Genomic DNA, 12,806 nt, shown 5'->3' with positions numbered 1-12,806 from the left:
ATAAATAACTCACTGAAAGAAATAAAGGAAAATACGGGTAAATAGTTAGAAGCCATTAAAGAAAAACAAACAAACAAACAAACAAACAAACAAACACCCCAAACATATTCCTTAAAGAAATACAGGAAAACACAATCAAACAGCTGAAGACATTGAATAAAGCAGCACAACAACTAAAAATGGAAGTAGAAACAATAAAGAAAACACAAATGGAGGCAACACTGGAAATGGAAACCCTAGGAAAGAGGGCAGGAACTGCAGATACAAGCATCAATAACAGAATACTAGGGATAGAACAGAATCTTAGGCATGGAAGATACATTAGAAGAAATTGACACAATGGTCAAAGAAAATTCAAAACAGAAAAAAGCTCCTAAACTAAAACACCCAGGAAATCCAGGACAGAATCAAAAGACCAAAGCTAACCTCGCTGATCACGGCCCACAGCTCCCTGCTCCGAAACCCCAAGGGAGAGAGAGCTGAACACCCAGAAGTGTGGGCAATCTTAAGACTGCAGGGCAGGAGAGACTGCTACTTCTTCCCACCTTTGCCCACATCCCTGGCCCAAGAGGAAATTACATAGTGCCTCTGGACACAGGAATGCAGCAGCAGTCAAGCTGCAAGAGCCCCACGGTCCAGACTGCGCCCAGATCTGAACTGAACCAGTAAAACAGCTCCCTGCACCCAAATCCTGTGTGTGTGTCAAGTGGACAGCAAGACCATAAGAGGGGCAGATACCCCTGAGAACTCTGCTCACATTCCTGATTCAAGAGGAAAACAAAATAAAAAAATAAAATAAAAATAAAAAACAGAGAAAACAAAAACCAAAGAAGACAAAAAGAACACCTGAGACCAGAAGATCTTGCATAAACTTATCATTTATATCAAGCAAGTTTATTAAGAAGTACAGAATCATATAACTATTTCCAGGTGTGGGGAGAATAACAGAAATGAACAATTTAGATAATGTTGGCAAGGGATATCTCAGACACAACTGCCTATAGACTAACTACAGACCAGGGGAAATGGTTGGGTTCACAGAAGGTGCATCCTTAACTCCTCTGAGGAGGCAGAGGAATGGATACAGAAAATGTGGTACATCTACACAATGGAATCTACTCAGCTATCAAAAATAAGGACTTTATGAAATTCATAGGCTAATGGATGGAACTGGAAAATATCATCCTGAGTGAGGTAATCCAATCGCAGAAAAACACACATGGTATGCACTCATTGATAAGTGGCTATTAACTCAAATGCTCTAATTACTCAAGATGCACAGAAGACATGAAACTCAAGAGGGATGACGAAAATGCGGATGCTTCACTCCTTCTTTAAAAGGGGAACAAGAATACTCTTGGCAGGGAATAGGGAGGCAAAGTTTAGAACAGAGACTGAAGGAACGCCCATTCAGAGCCTGCCCCACTTGTGGCCCATACATATATAGCCACCAAACTAGATAAGATGGATGAAGCAAAGAAGTGCAGGTTGACAGGAACCGGATGTAGATCTCTCTTGAGAGACACAGCTAGAATACAGCAAATACGTAGGCGGATGCCAGAAGCAAACCACTGAACTGAGAGTGGGACACATGTTGAAGGAATCAGAGAAAGGACTGAAAGAGCTGAAGGGGCTTGAGACTCCATATGAACAACAATATCAACCAACCAGAGCTTCCAGGGACTAAGCCATTACCCAAAGACTATACATGGACTGACCATGGGCTCCAACTTCATAGGTATCAATGAGTAGCCTAGTAAGGGCATCGGTGGAAGGGGAATCCCTTGGTCCTGCAAAGGCTGGACTCCCAGTGAACAGGAATGTTGGGGGAAGGGCGATAATGGGGGAGCGATAGGGAGGGTAACACCTATATAGAAGGGGTGGGGTAGGGGTTAGGGGGATGTTGGCCTGGAAACCAGGAAAGGGAATAACATTTGAAACGTAAATAAAAAATACCCAATACAGAAAGATAGAAATCAGACCACCATGGGCTAAAGATGGTCTTCAATAAAAATAAGGGAAGAACGCCCACATATACATGGAAGTTGAACAATGCTCTACTCAATGATAACCTGGTCAAGGAAGAAATAAAGAAAGAAATTAAAGACTTCTTAGAATTTAATGAAAATGAAGGTACAACATACCCAAACTTATGGGACACAATAAAAACTGTGCTAAGAGGAAAACTCATAGCTCCGAGTGCCTGCAGAAAGAAGCAGGAGAGAGCATATGTCAGCAGCTTGACAGCACACCTAAAAGCTCTAGAACAAAAAGAAGCAAATACACCCAGGAGGAGTAGAAGGCAGGAAATAATAAAACTCAGAGCTGAAATCAACCAAGTAGAAACAAAAAGGACAATACAAAGAATCAACAGAACCAAAAGTTGGTTCTTTGAGAAAGTCAACATGATAGATAAACCCTTAGCCAGACTAACGAGAGGACCCAGAGAGTGTGTCCAAATTAACAAAATCAGAAATGAAAAAGGAGACATAACTACAGAATAAGAGGAAATTTAAAAAACATCAGATCCTACTACAAAGCTTATATTCAACAAAACTTGAAAATCTGCAGAAAATGGACAATTTCCTAGACAGATACCAGGTACCCAAGTTAAATCAGGAACAGATAAACCAGTTAAACAACCCCATGACTCTTAGAGAAATAGAAGCAGTCAATAAAGGTCTTCCAACCAAAAAGAGCCCAGGTCCACATGGGTTTAGTGCAGAATTCTATCAGACCTTCATAGAAGACCTCATACCAATACTATCCAAACTATTCCACAAAATTGAAACAGACTGAGTGCTACCGAATTCCTTCTATGAAGCCACAATTACTCTTTTTTTAAGGTGTAGAATTCTCTTTAATCACTGAATTCATGTTTACAACCTTAGGGGAGTTCAGGTAACTAAGGTTTGGTGGGAACAGTTCTTGCACATGAAGGACAACTACATGCTCCATTCTTTTTCCTGTAACTATATATAAAAACACATTGCCACAGACACAAAAACTTAAAGCCATAGATCACTGCACTTCTATTTACAAGGAACCAGGAGCACACATTCACCTCTCCCGGGGCCGGAGGGCTTAAACAGGGCTTGAGCGTTAAGGCAGCGACAATTCCAACACAACAGAAAATCTAAGTTAAGGCTTTATGTCTCTTCTGAAACTCACATTCACAGACCACTGTGACCAAAAAAACGGTTTAGCTCCTGGGTTGCACTCCTCTGCTGGGTGTGTTATTAGCCCATTACCGAGTCCTTTGCATCGGGTGAATGGGACAGGATGGCAGCAATACCAATTTATTTAATGAGTCATCACCAGCCCCCTTAGGTTTTATTTTGAAGGTTCAGCTTGTGGCAACACAAACCTATGCTACAGAAAGTACAGGGATTTCCAGGCTAGACTGAAAGGGTCCCCAGGCTGTGCTCATTCTGATTTGCCTCCGAGTTGGGGAACAGCTATGAATCCATGATCTACTTAGCACAGAGAGCCCCCAAGGCATGCTAGACCTCACTCTCCACTCAGAATGAGAGTGTTTTATCTATTGGAGAAGTTGGTCTCCAGACTTTTTCCTTTTTAAAGAATGTATCCTAACAGGCTTTGATTAGCATACTACTGATGGATCTATTCTACAGTTGCTAGTCTCAAGGTACACATCATCTGTTTGCCTGGGCGAAGAGCTTCCTTCAAGGAAAAGATGGGGGTGGATGGAAGGAAAGACTCTGAGGGCCCTCCTTCTCCTATCAAGATTTGAAGTGCAGCATATTGACAGGGAGCTGGGCAGAAAGGTCTTTTCCTCATCCCACATTTTCCTTTTTTAATCCTTAGAGGGTCTCTGAGTACATTACAGTCGGGTAGGCCCACAGTCTCCTGTGGAGCAGGAAGGATGTTTATGGGGGTGGTGATGTAAAGTGTGTATTTGCACATAACTTCCCCCAAATCTGAAACATTCGGAAACATATTTTGCTTTTGCTTGCTATGAGGTCATTGGTAGCTGCTAGCTTCTGGGTAATATTAGGATGGGGACAAGTCACAGGGGAGACCAAGGCAAAGCTAATGACTGAAAGGTTGGGATATTTACAGCTTCATCCCTACCTCCCAACGCAACTGGGAAGGGTAACACTCAAGGTTAAGTTGATCACTAATGGTTTAAGTTAACTCTCTACCCACACAACGAAGGAGTCATTAACCCTGCAAGACCGGGTCTGGAAGGTTTCTGGGAGGCTAACCACACAGACTCGGTTGGTGTTGTGCCTAGAGAAGCCATGGATGTACTCTGCCCCCTTTCTACCCAGTCTAACCCTTCACAGAAACGGTATCCCTGAGTTCTAGCAAATCAACTGAGCACAAAGAGTGGGGAGTCACAGGAACCCCAATTTATAGAGAGCTAGAAGCTCTGGGGTCAACCAGAAACTACCACCTAGCCACTGTGTGATTACAGCTGGCTGCTGTCTGTCACGTGGCAATCCCATAGATTTGGTCACAGAGATCTTTTTGATCAACACTATCAAGAGAGCAGAGGAAAGCTTTTCCATGAAGCAGGATCAGCCCAAGATAAAAAAAAAAAAAGACGATGGGTTTCCACAGTGCACATCTCCACAGGCTGGATGCCTTCCTCTTACTAAACTGTTATTTGCACTAAGTGCTTGCTGTTCTCACAATGGCCAGTCACCTTACAGAGAGAAGGATGGCACACAAAGCTGCCAGCAGTCACAGCTTGGGAGAGAAGAGACAGCAGAGACTAAAAACTGTCATAAAAGCTAAAGACAGCTATGGCTTCCCCTGGTGCTTCCAAGTCAGAGGGACGTGACAAGGCAAGGTGGTGGCATCTCAGGAGTCAGCAGCCACACAAGTGTTGTCTGAGCGTTTGAGGTGCCATTTTAGTGTGCCATTCCTCAGTTAAAGAAGTTGCAAAGCTTGCACCCTACTGCCTGGTAAGCTAGGCTTTAACTAGACAGGTCTAAGTTTAGTAGTGTAAAATAGAATGGCTACACAGGAGCAGACTCAGGCGACACTTAGAGCAACACTTTTCACTTTATAATACACTCACATTTGCACACCAATCTTGTGTTCACGAGTACAAAACACCAAGAACTGCAGAGAACCTAAAAGCTGCCCCACTGACTGCACCCCAGTCCATGCCGCTGTCCCTGTCCCCATGTTCTAAGCCCACAAGGAGTGGGGTGCCTGGTTGCACTTTCAGAAGCTGGAGACAGCATGCAGCTCTGTGCATGTCTGGGTTTCCACAGAACTGAACTGGGACTCCATCGTATTCCAGGCCAAATCAGCTAGAAGGAAGCCATCCATTGCTGTCTGAGTCTCGTTGCTGGTGAGGAACAAGTTCCCGAGGGACTCGAAGCCAGAACTCATGGTCTGTGTTTCTGTGCTGCTCAGCTGGACCTTGCTCTCCAGAGTGGGTGCATGTTGAGCTGGGGAAGCTCCTTCCATTTGGGTTTCTGTGTCAGAGGAGTCGGTGCTCATGGAGAAGCTGGAGTGTCTCAGGATGCTGCCCAGGGGCAGGTGGGGACTGCTGTCCAGGAAGAAATTCAAGTCTGTCTGGGTCTGTGTGTCAAACATCTCGAGGCCCAGGAAACCCGAACCTGCCCTGAGCCCATTGGGCTGTGTGCAGGGATCGGACAGGAAGAGGTCAGTCTGTGTCTCTATGTCCAGGGACTCCAAGACGGGCTCAGTGCTCATGGAGCTGAGTTCACTCTCCTCAGTCTGAGTCTGGATATTTGAGGCTTAGAGGAACTCTTCAATATCAAAATCAATCCTGGAGTTCTGCGCTGAACCTGATGGGAGCTGGGCGTCAGGCCCGGGGTTTGTGTCAGACAAGAGACTCCGGTTATCCAGCGTTTGGCCTGGCAGATTACTTGACAAGATGTTTTCTAGGTCACTCAGTAGATCTATGGTTTGGGTCTGGTTATCGGTCATGTTTTGTGAAGGAAGCATGCTGTTCTGGGCACTGAAGTTTAACACGGGCGCAGACTTTTCCATGACTTGGCTTAGGATCTTGGGGTCACTCTGAGGTACCAGACTGTGAGTTACTGTCTCTGCAACTAAACTGCTACTCATGATGTTGTCGCTGGGCACACCGTATGACGAATGGACGCCTTCAAAAATGTCCCCACACAGCTCAGAGTGGTCCACCGGCACTGGGTCATCTGTGCGGTTTTGTATCCTGCAGGTTTGGGTTTCTTTGGAGACCCCACTAGGCTGGAAACAGGCGTCTATAAACACATCTGTCTGGGCAGTTATGGATGAAGTGACCTTAGGGCTGGGCACCAACGTCTGGGTGTGGACACTAACAGGAAGGGACACTTGAGAATCAAAGGACAGGTCAGTCTGAGAACACGATGACACAGAGGAGTCGGGGCCAAGCCACTGAGCAGAGGGTATCAAGTTGGCTGAAGCATATGACAGATCTGTCTGCACGTTGGCTGAGGAAATGCTGTTCTTCTGACTCACACTCCCGCCCTCTTGCAAAGGACGACACAGACTTTTGCCCAAGTTCACCTGAACACCTGTATTCATTGGCTCGACAACAGGGCTGATAATTTTTGAGAGAGGTAGGCTCTCCTTCAGAGAGCAGGCCTCTGAATCCAGGCTGAGGATCAAGGTTCCTACTGAGAAGGGTACTAAGTGCACAGCACCCGCTGCAGAACTGTGATCCACACCTAACACCATGGGCTGGGCCGAGGAGTCCGCTGTAGGCATAAAGACAGGCACAGGGGAAAACTGCATGACTGGGAGTTTAACCAGAGCCACTTTGGGCTTTGGTAGAAGCAGCTTCTGGGGGCACCTGGGAGGCGTTGGGAAGCTCTGCTTTTTGGTGCGGGAGCTACAAGAGTCTTCAAGTGAGGCTGCTAGCTTCACTTCCGAACCACGTGGCTCATGCGCATCTTGGCGAGGGGCCGGTTGGTCACCCAGTGGTCCAATGGTTTTAGTGGACAGCGTTTGGCTTTCCATTTTCCTTTTTTTACTAGGCGGGTCTCTGTGCTCTGCAGGGATCTCGTGGCCAGTCCGGTAGATGTGAGACTGCAGTGCGGTTCTGCTGGCATAGGGACAGCCACATGTACACTGGAAGGTCTTGCCACAATCTTCCTCGTGTCTTCTCAGGTCCCACTCGGTGCCGTAGGTTACTGCACTTGTGCTTCTTCTCCGCATGCATTTTCATAAAGTGCTGTTTAACCAGAGAAAACTGAGAAAATGGTCTGTCAAGGCCTGGAGGGCATCTTTTGATTGGACATCAGTAGAATTTCGGTACAGTTTTCAAATCTTTTCTTATTGTTGGATTTACTATGCCATCCTGCAGTCGGTGGCACTTGACTAGGTGCATGTTGAGCGCAGGACTGTTGGGCAGGATCTTGCCGCAGCCGCGCACAGTGCACAGAATATTGGTGCGAACAGCCCGGGACAGCTCGCTCACAGACGGCTGGACCAGCTCCCAGGCCAGTGGCACCGGGGCCTTGGCTCGAGCCCTGGCCAGTCGCGGTCGACTGCCTTGCAGTCGAGACTCCGACGGCCTCCACGGGCTTGAGGCAGCGGCGGCTCCCCGCGTGCTCGCCGGCCTGTCCAGGACACCCAGGGCGAACCCGCAGACTCAGCCTCCGCCGCCTCCTTGGCCGTCATGGCTCCGGCACAGCGCCAGGCCCCTCTCCCACAATTACTCTTACACCTAAACCACACAAAGACCCCACACAGAAAGAGAACTTCAGACCAATTTCCCTTATGAATATTGACCCAAAAATACTCAATAAAATTCTGGCAAACCGGATCCAAGAGCCCATCAAAACAATCATCCACCATGATGAAGTAGGCTTCATCCCCAGCATCCAGGGATGGTTTAATATACAGAAAACCATCAACGTTATCCATTATATAAACAAAGTGAAGGAACAAAACCACATGATCATTTCATTAGACACTGAAAAAGCATTTGACAAAATTCAACACCCCTTCATGATAAAAGTCCTGGAAAGAATAGGAATTCAAGGCCCGTACCTAAACATAGTAAAAGCCATATACAGCAAACCAGTAGCTAACATTAAACTAAATGGAGAGAAACTTGAAGCAATCCCATTAAAATCAGGGATTAGACAAGGCTGCCTACTCTCTCCCTACTTATTCAATATAGTTCTTGAAGTTCTAGCCAGAGCAATCAGACAACAAAAGGAGATCAAAGGAATACAGATTGGAAAAGAAGAAGTCAAAATATCACTATTTGCAGATGATTTGATAGTATATTTAAGCGATCCCAAAACTTCCACCAGAGAACTACTAAACCTGATAAACACCTTCAGTCAAGTGGCTGGGTATAACATTAACTCAAATAAATCAGTAAACTTCCTCTACACAAAAGAGAAATAAGCCGAGAAAGAAATTAGGGAAACGATACCCTTCATAATAGTCTCAAATAATACAAAATATCTAGGTATGACTTTAACCAAGCGGATAAAAATCTGTATGATAAGAACTTCAAGCCTCTGAAGAAAGAAATTGAAGAAGACCTCAGAAGATGGAAAGATCTCCCATGCTCATGGATTTGCAGGATTAACATAGTAAAAATGGCCATTTTACCAAAAGTGATCTACAGATTCAATGCAATCCCCATCAAAATACCCATTCAGTTCTTCAGAGAGTTAGACAGAACAATTTGCAAATTCATCTGGAACAACAACAACAAAAAAAAAAAAAAAAAAAAAAAAAAAAAAAAAAAAACCCAGGATAGCTAAAACTATCCTCAACAATAAAAGGCTTTCCAGGGGAATCACTATCCCTGAACTCCAGCAGTATTACAGAGCAATAGTGATAAAAACTGCATGGTATTGGTACAGAGACAGACAGATAGACCAATGGAACAGAATTGAAGACCCAGAAATGAACCCACACACATATGGTTACTTGATCTTTGACAAAGAAGCCAAAACCGTCCAATGGAAAAAAGATAGCATTTTCAGCAAATGGTGCTGGTTCAACTGGAGGTCATCATGTAGAAGAATGCAGATCAATCCATGCTTATCACCCTGTACAAAGCTTAAGTCCAAGTGGATCAAGGACCTCCATATCAAACCAGATACACTCAAACTAATAGAAGAAAAAGTGGGGAATAATCTTGAACACATGGGCACTGGAGAAAATTTCCTGAACAAAACACCAATGGCTTATGTTCTGAGATCAAGAATCGACAAATGGGATCTCATAAAACTGCAAAGCTTCTGTAAGGCAAAGGACACTGTCGTTAGGACAAAACAGCAAACAACAGATTGGGAAAAGATCTTTACCAATCCTACAACAGACAGAGGGCTTATATCCAAAATATACAAAGAACTCAAGAAGTTAGACCACACGGAGACAAATAACCCTATTAAAAATGGGGTTCAGAGCTAAACAAAGAATTCACAGCTGAGCAATGCTGAATGGTGGAGAAACACCTAAAGAAATGTTCAACATCTTTAGTCACGAGAGAAATGCAAATCAAAACAACTCTGAGATTTCACCTCACACCACTGAGAATGGCTAAGATCAAAAAACTCAGGTGACAGCAAATGCTAGTGACAATGTGGAGAACGAGGAACACTCCTCCATTGTTGGTGGGATTGCAGACTGGTACAACCATTCTGGGAATCAGTCTGGAGATTCCTCAGAAAATTGGACATTGTACTATCTGAGGACCCAGCTATCCCTCTCTTGGGCATATACCCACAAGATGCCCCAACATATAACAAAGACACATGCTCCACTATGTTCATAACAGCCTTATTTATAATAGCCAGAATCTGGAAAGAACCCAGATGCCCTGCAACAGAGGAATGGATACAGAAAATGTGGTACATCTACACAATGGACTATTACTTAGCTATCAAAAACAATGCCTTTATGAAATTCATAGGCAAATGGATGGAACTGGAAAATATCATCCTGAGTGAGGTAACCCAATCACAGAAAAACACACATGGTACGCACTCATGGATAAGTGGCTATTAGCCAACTGCTTGAATTACCCGAGATGCACAGAACACATTTAACTCAAGAAGGATGACCAAAATGTGAATGGTTCACTCCTTCTTTAAAAGGAGAAAAAGAATATCCTTAGGAGGGAATAGGGAGGCAAAGTTTAGAACAGAGGCAGAAGGAACACCCATTCAAAGCCTGTCCAACATGTGGTCCATACATATGCAGCCACCAAACTAGATAAGATGGATGAAGAAAAGAAGTGCAGGCTCACAGGAACCGGATGTAGATTTCTCCTGAGAGACACAACCAGAATACAGAAAATACATAGGCAAATGCCAGCAGCAAACCACTGAACTGAGAACGGGACCCCTGTTGAAGGAATCAGAGAAAGGACTGAAAGAGCTTGAAGGGGCTCGAGATCTCATATAAACAATGCCAACCAACCAGAGTTTCCAGGGACTAAGACACTACCCATAGACTATACATGGACTGACCCTGGGCTCCAACCTCGTAGGTAGCAATGAATAGCCTAGTAAGGGTGCCAATGGAAGCAGAAGCCCTTGGTCCTGCCAAGACTGAACCCCCCGTGAACATGATTGTTCAGGGGAGAGTAGTAATGGGGGGAGGATGGGGAGGGTAACACGGATATAGAAGGAGAGGGGTAAGTGTTAGGGGAATGTTGACCTGGAAACTGGGAAGGGGAATAACAACCGAAATGTAAATAAGAAATACTCAAGTTAATAAGGACAAAAAAAAAGGGAAAAAACGTTCTGAAATATCAAAGTCCCCCCCCAAAAAAAACTGTCAGTACAATATATTCTTTCAAACATCCATGTATAAAACCTGTGGTACCTTTTTAGAAAAATTTCTACATTTTTATTTTAAAATTTCAACTATTCTTTCTTTTTGCCCCCTCTTTTACATGAATAAATATGCTTCAGAGCTTTTTATACTTAATTTTAAAAAAGATGCCAGCCTCTTTGAGGACTCATTAAGCTTTCACAATGGTCTGAATATAACAGAAAAAGTTACTGTGCTCTCAAGTCTTCTTACTTCAATGTTTTAAACAGTGTACAAATTTGGGGAGTAACAGCAAAAAGAAAAATTAGAAGAACCAAGACAATGTAAGAAAAAATAGCTAGCATAAAATAGGTTAATCAGCAGACATTGAGCTAACTGACACTTCCCTTTCCCTTGTGGTTAAAAATAGGCATTTCTGAGAATTGTGCTTGACTGAGAAATGAAACTATCTATGTTCAATAACAGGATGGGAGTGGCATAAAAATAGGAAGAAATTAAAAACTGAAGTTTACGGGGGGGGGGGGAGGCTGAACCTGCATTAATCTTTCTACAAGGCTGACTGATTAAAACTAAAACTATTTTTGGAGAGTTGGAATGCTGTATGTCTCTCAAATTGATTTGGACTGTTTTAGCCCCTAAACAGTCATTTGTATCCACTTCTGTATTTGACTTAATGACCTTGTAACTATTAGGTAAGTCTTTCAGAAAATGCAAGCAAACCCCTAAGTTCTACTGACTAAAAGGTTTCAAATGCCATCAGATAGGATCTAAGGCTCAAAGCAGAGATTGCCTTACTTTCATTGAGCTTGTCTCACTCATGTTTCTTTTGGCTAATGTGTTTGAAAAGGTCAGGAAAAGTTAAAACTATAGACTTAGCCACCCAAGTGGAGGAACTCATGAGGCTGTAGGATGACAAGTAGGCATAGAATGGTGCTTAAGGAACCTAAGGCAAAGGTTATAAGTGCATCTAGTCAACTGTTAGACAGACCATGCATCAAGAAATGTGGGAGATTCTAGGAAGAGGTCTGCGTAGTATGCATGCCATTCATTTAATTCAAAGAATCTGAGGCTAAGAGGATGCCTGAGAAGACCTCATAAGTGAAGCAGAGCAGTGGGGAGAAGAGCTGGTCAGAACAGTTTGAGTTCATACATTATTTTAGATAAGTGTTATTTGAGAACAGTGTTGGTGTACTCTACTTTTCTTGAGGACTGGGGTATGCAGGGATATGAAAAGAGTACTCATTGCCTCAGGTGGGAGTGAGATGTTGAGTTATCTTAGAACATTATCAAGTCTGCTATCAGATTGGAGATAGTTGGAAGCAGACCAAAATGAGGAAGGGTGTAAGATAGAATTTGAGCAAACTCTTTCTTGTGCTCTCTCAAACCTGGTAGAGAATACTAACATCCAACTGGAGAATATATCTACCAATGAGAAAGATAGCAGAGCCACTAGAAGATTGGCAGGAAATTTTTCAGTCCTGTCATAGGAGATGATCTCAGGCCTGGTAGTAAGAAAGGAATGTTATCTGAGAGCCTCTTGGGTGACAGTTTGAGAGCAGATAGTACATTGGAGGGTGATGTAGAGAACCTGTAGCAAGGAAGAGGAATAGACTGAGAGCAAGATGGGCTATCTCACATAGAACTCATCATATAATGTGCAGGTAGAAGCCTGGTCTTGATCAGAAAACAAAACATGGTAGTTACTGAAAGTATACCCTGACTGTTTGAAGATGGCTTCTTTTCTCTAGTTACTGAAACTATACCCTGAGACTTTGAAGATGACTTCTTTTCTCTAGTTGAGAACCCTATGATGAGGTTAAATAGGCTAACATGAGACAAGAAACAGGACATGCTCATTAGTAAAGGAGGACACTGACTATGGGTGTGTATTGTAAGAATATGAAGCAGAAGATAGTGCTCCAGTGTTGCTTTTGGCTATCTGCTCAGAAATGCCCCAGTGGCTTATGCAGCAAAAACAGGTTAAAAGTGTTTATAGGTTATTTGTTTTTAATTAAATGAGTCTGTTCTGAGGTGAGAGAACCTCACTT

General features: G+C 43.7%; 1 pseudogene; it reads right to left on the bottom strand.

Annotated features, from left to right (window-relative positions):
- Positions 1-350: 350 nt before the first annotated feature.
- Positions 351-7,632, bottom strand: Atmin-ps1 (ATM interactor, pseudogene 1; annotated as a pseudogene).
- Positions 7,633-12,806: the final 5,174 nt, after the last annotated feature.

The sequence above is a fragment of the Rattus norvegicus genome, chromosome 1, assembly GCF_036323735.1.
Source record: "Rattus norvegicus strain BN/NHsdMcwi chromosome 1, GRCr8, whole genome shotgun sequence".
Classification (NCBI taxonomy): domain Eukaryota; kingdom Metazoa; phylum Chordata; class Mammalia; order Rodentia; family Muridae; genus Rattus; species Rattus norvegicus.
The sequence above is the reverse complement of the archived record's forward strand: the minus strand, read 5'-3'. Positions and strand labels throughout refer to the sequence as shown.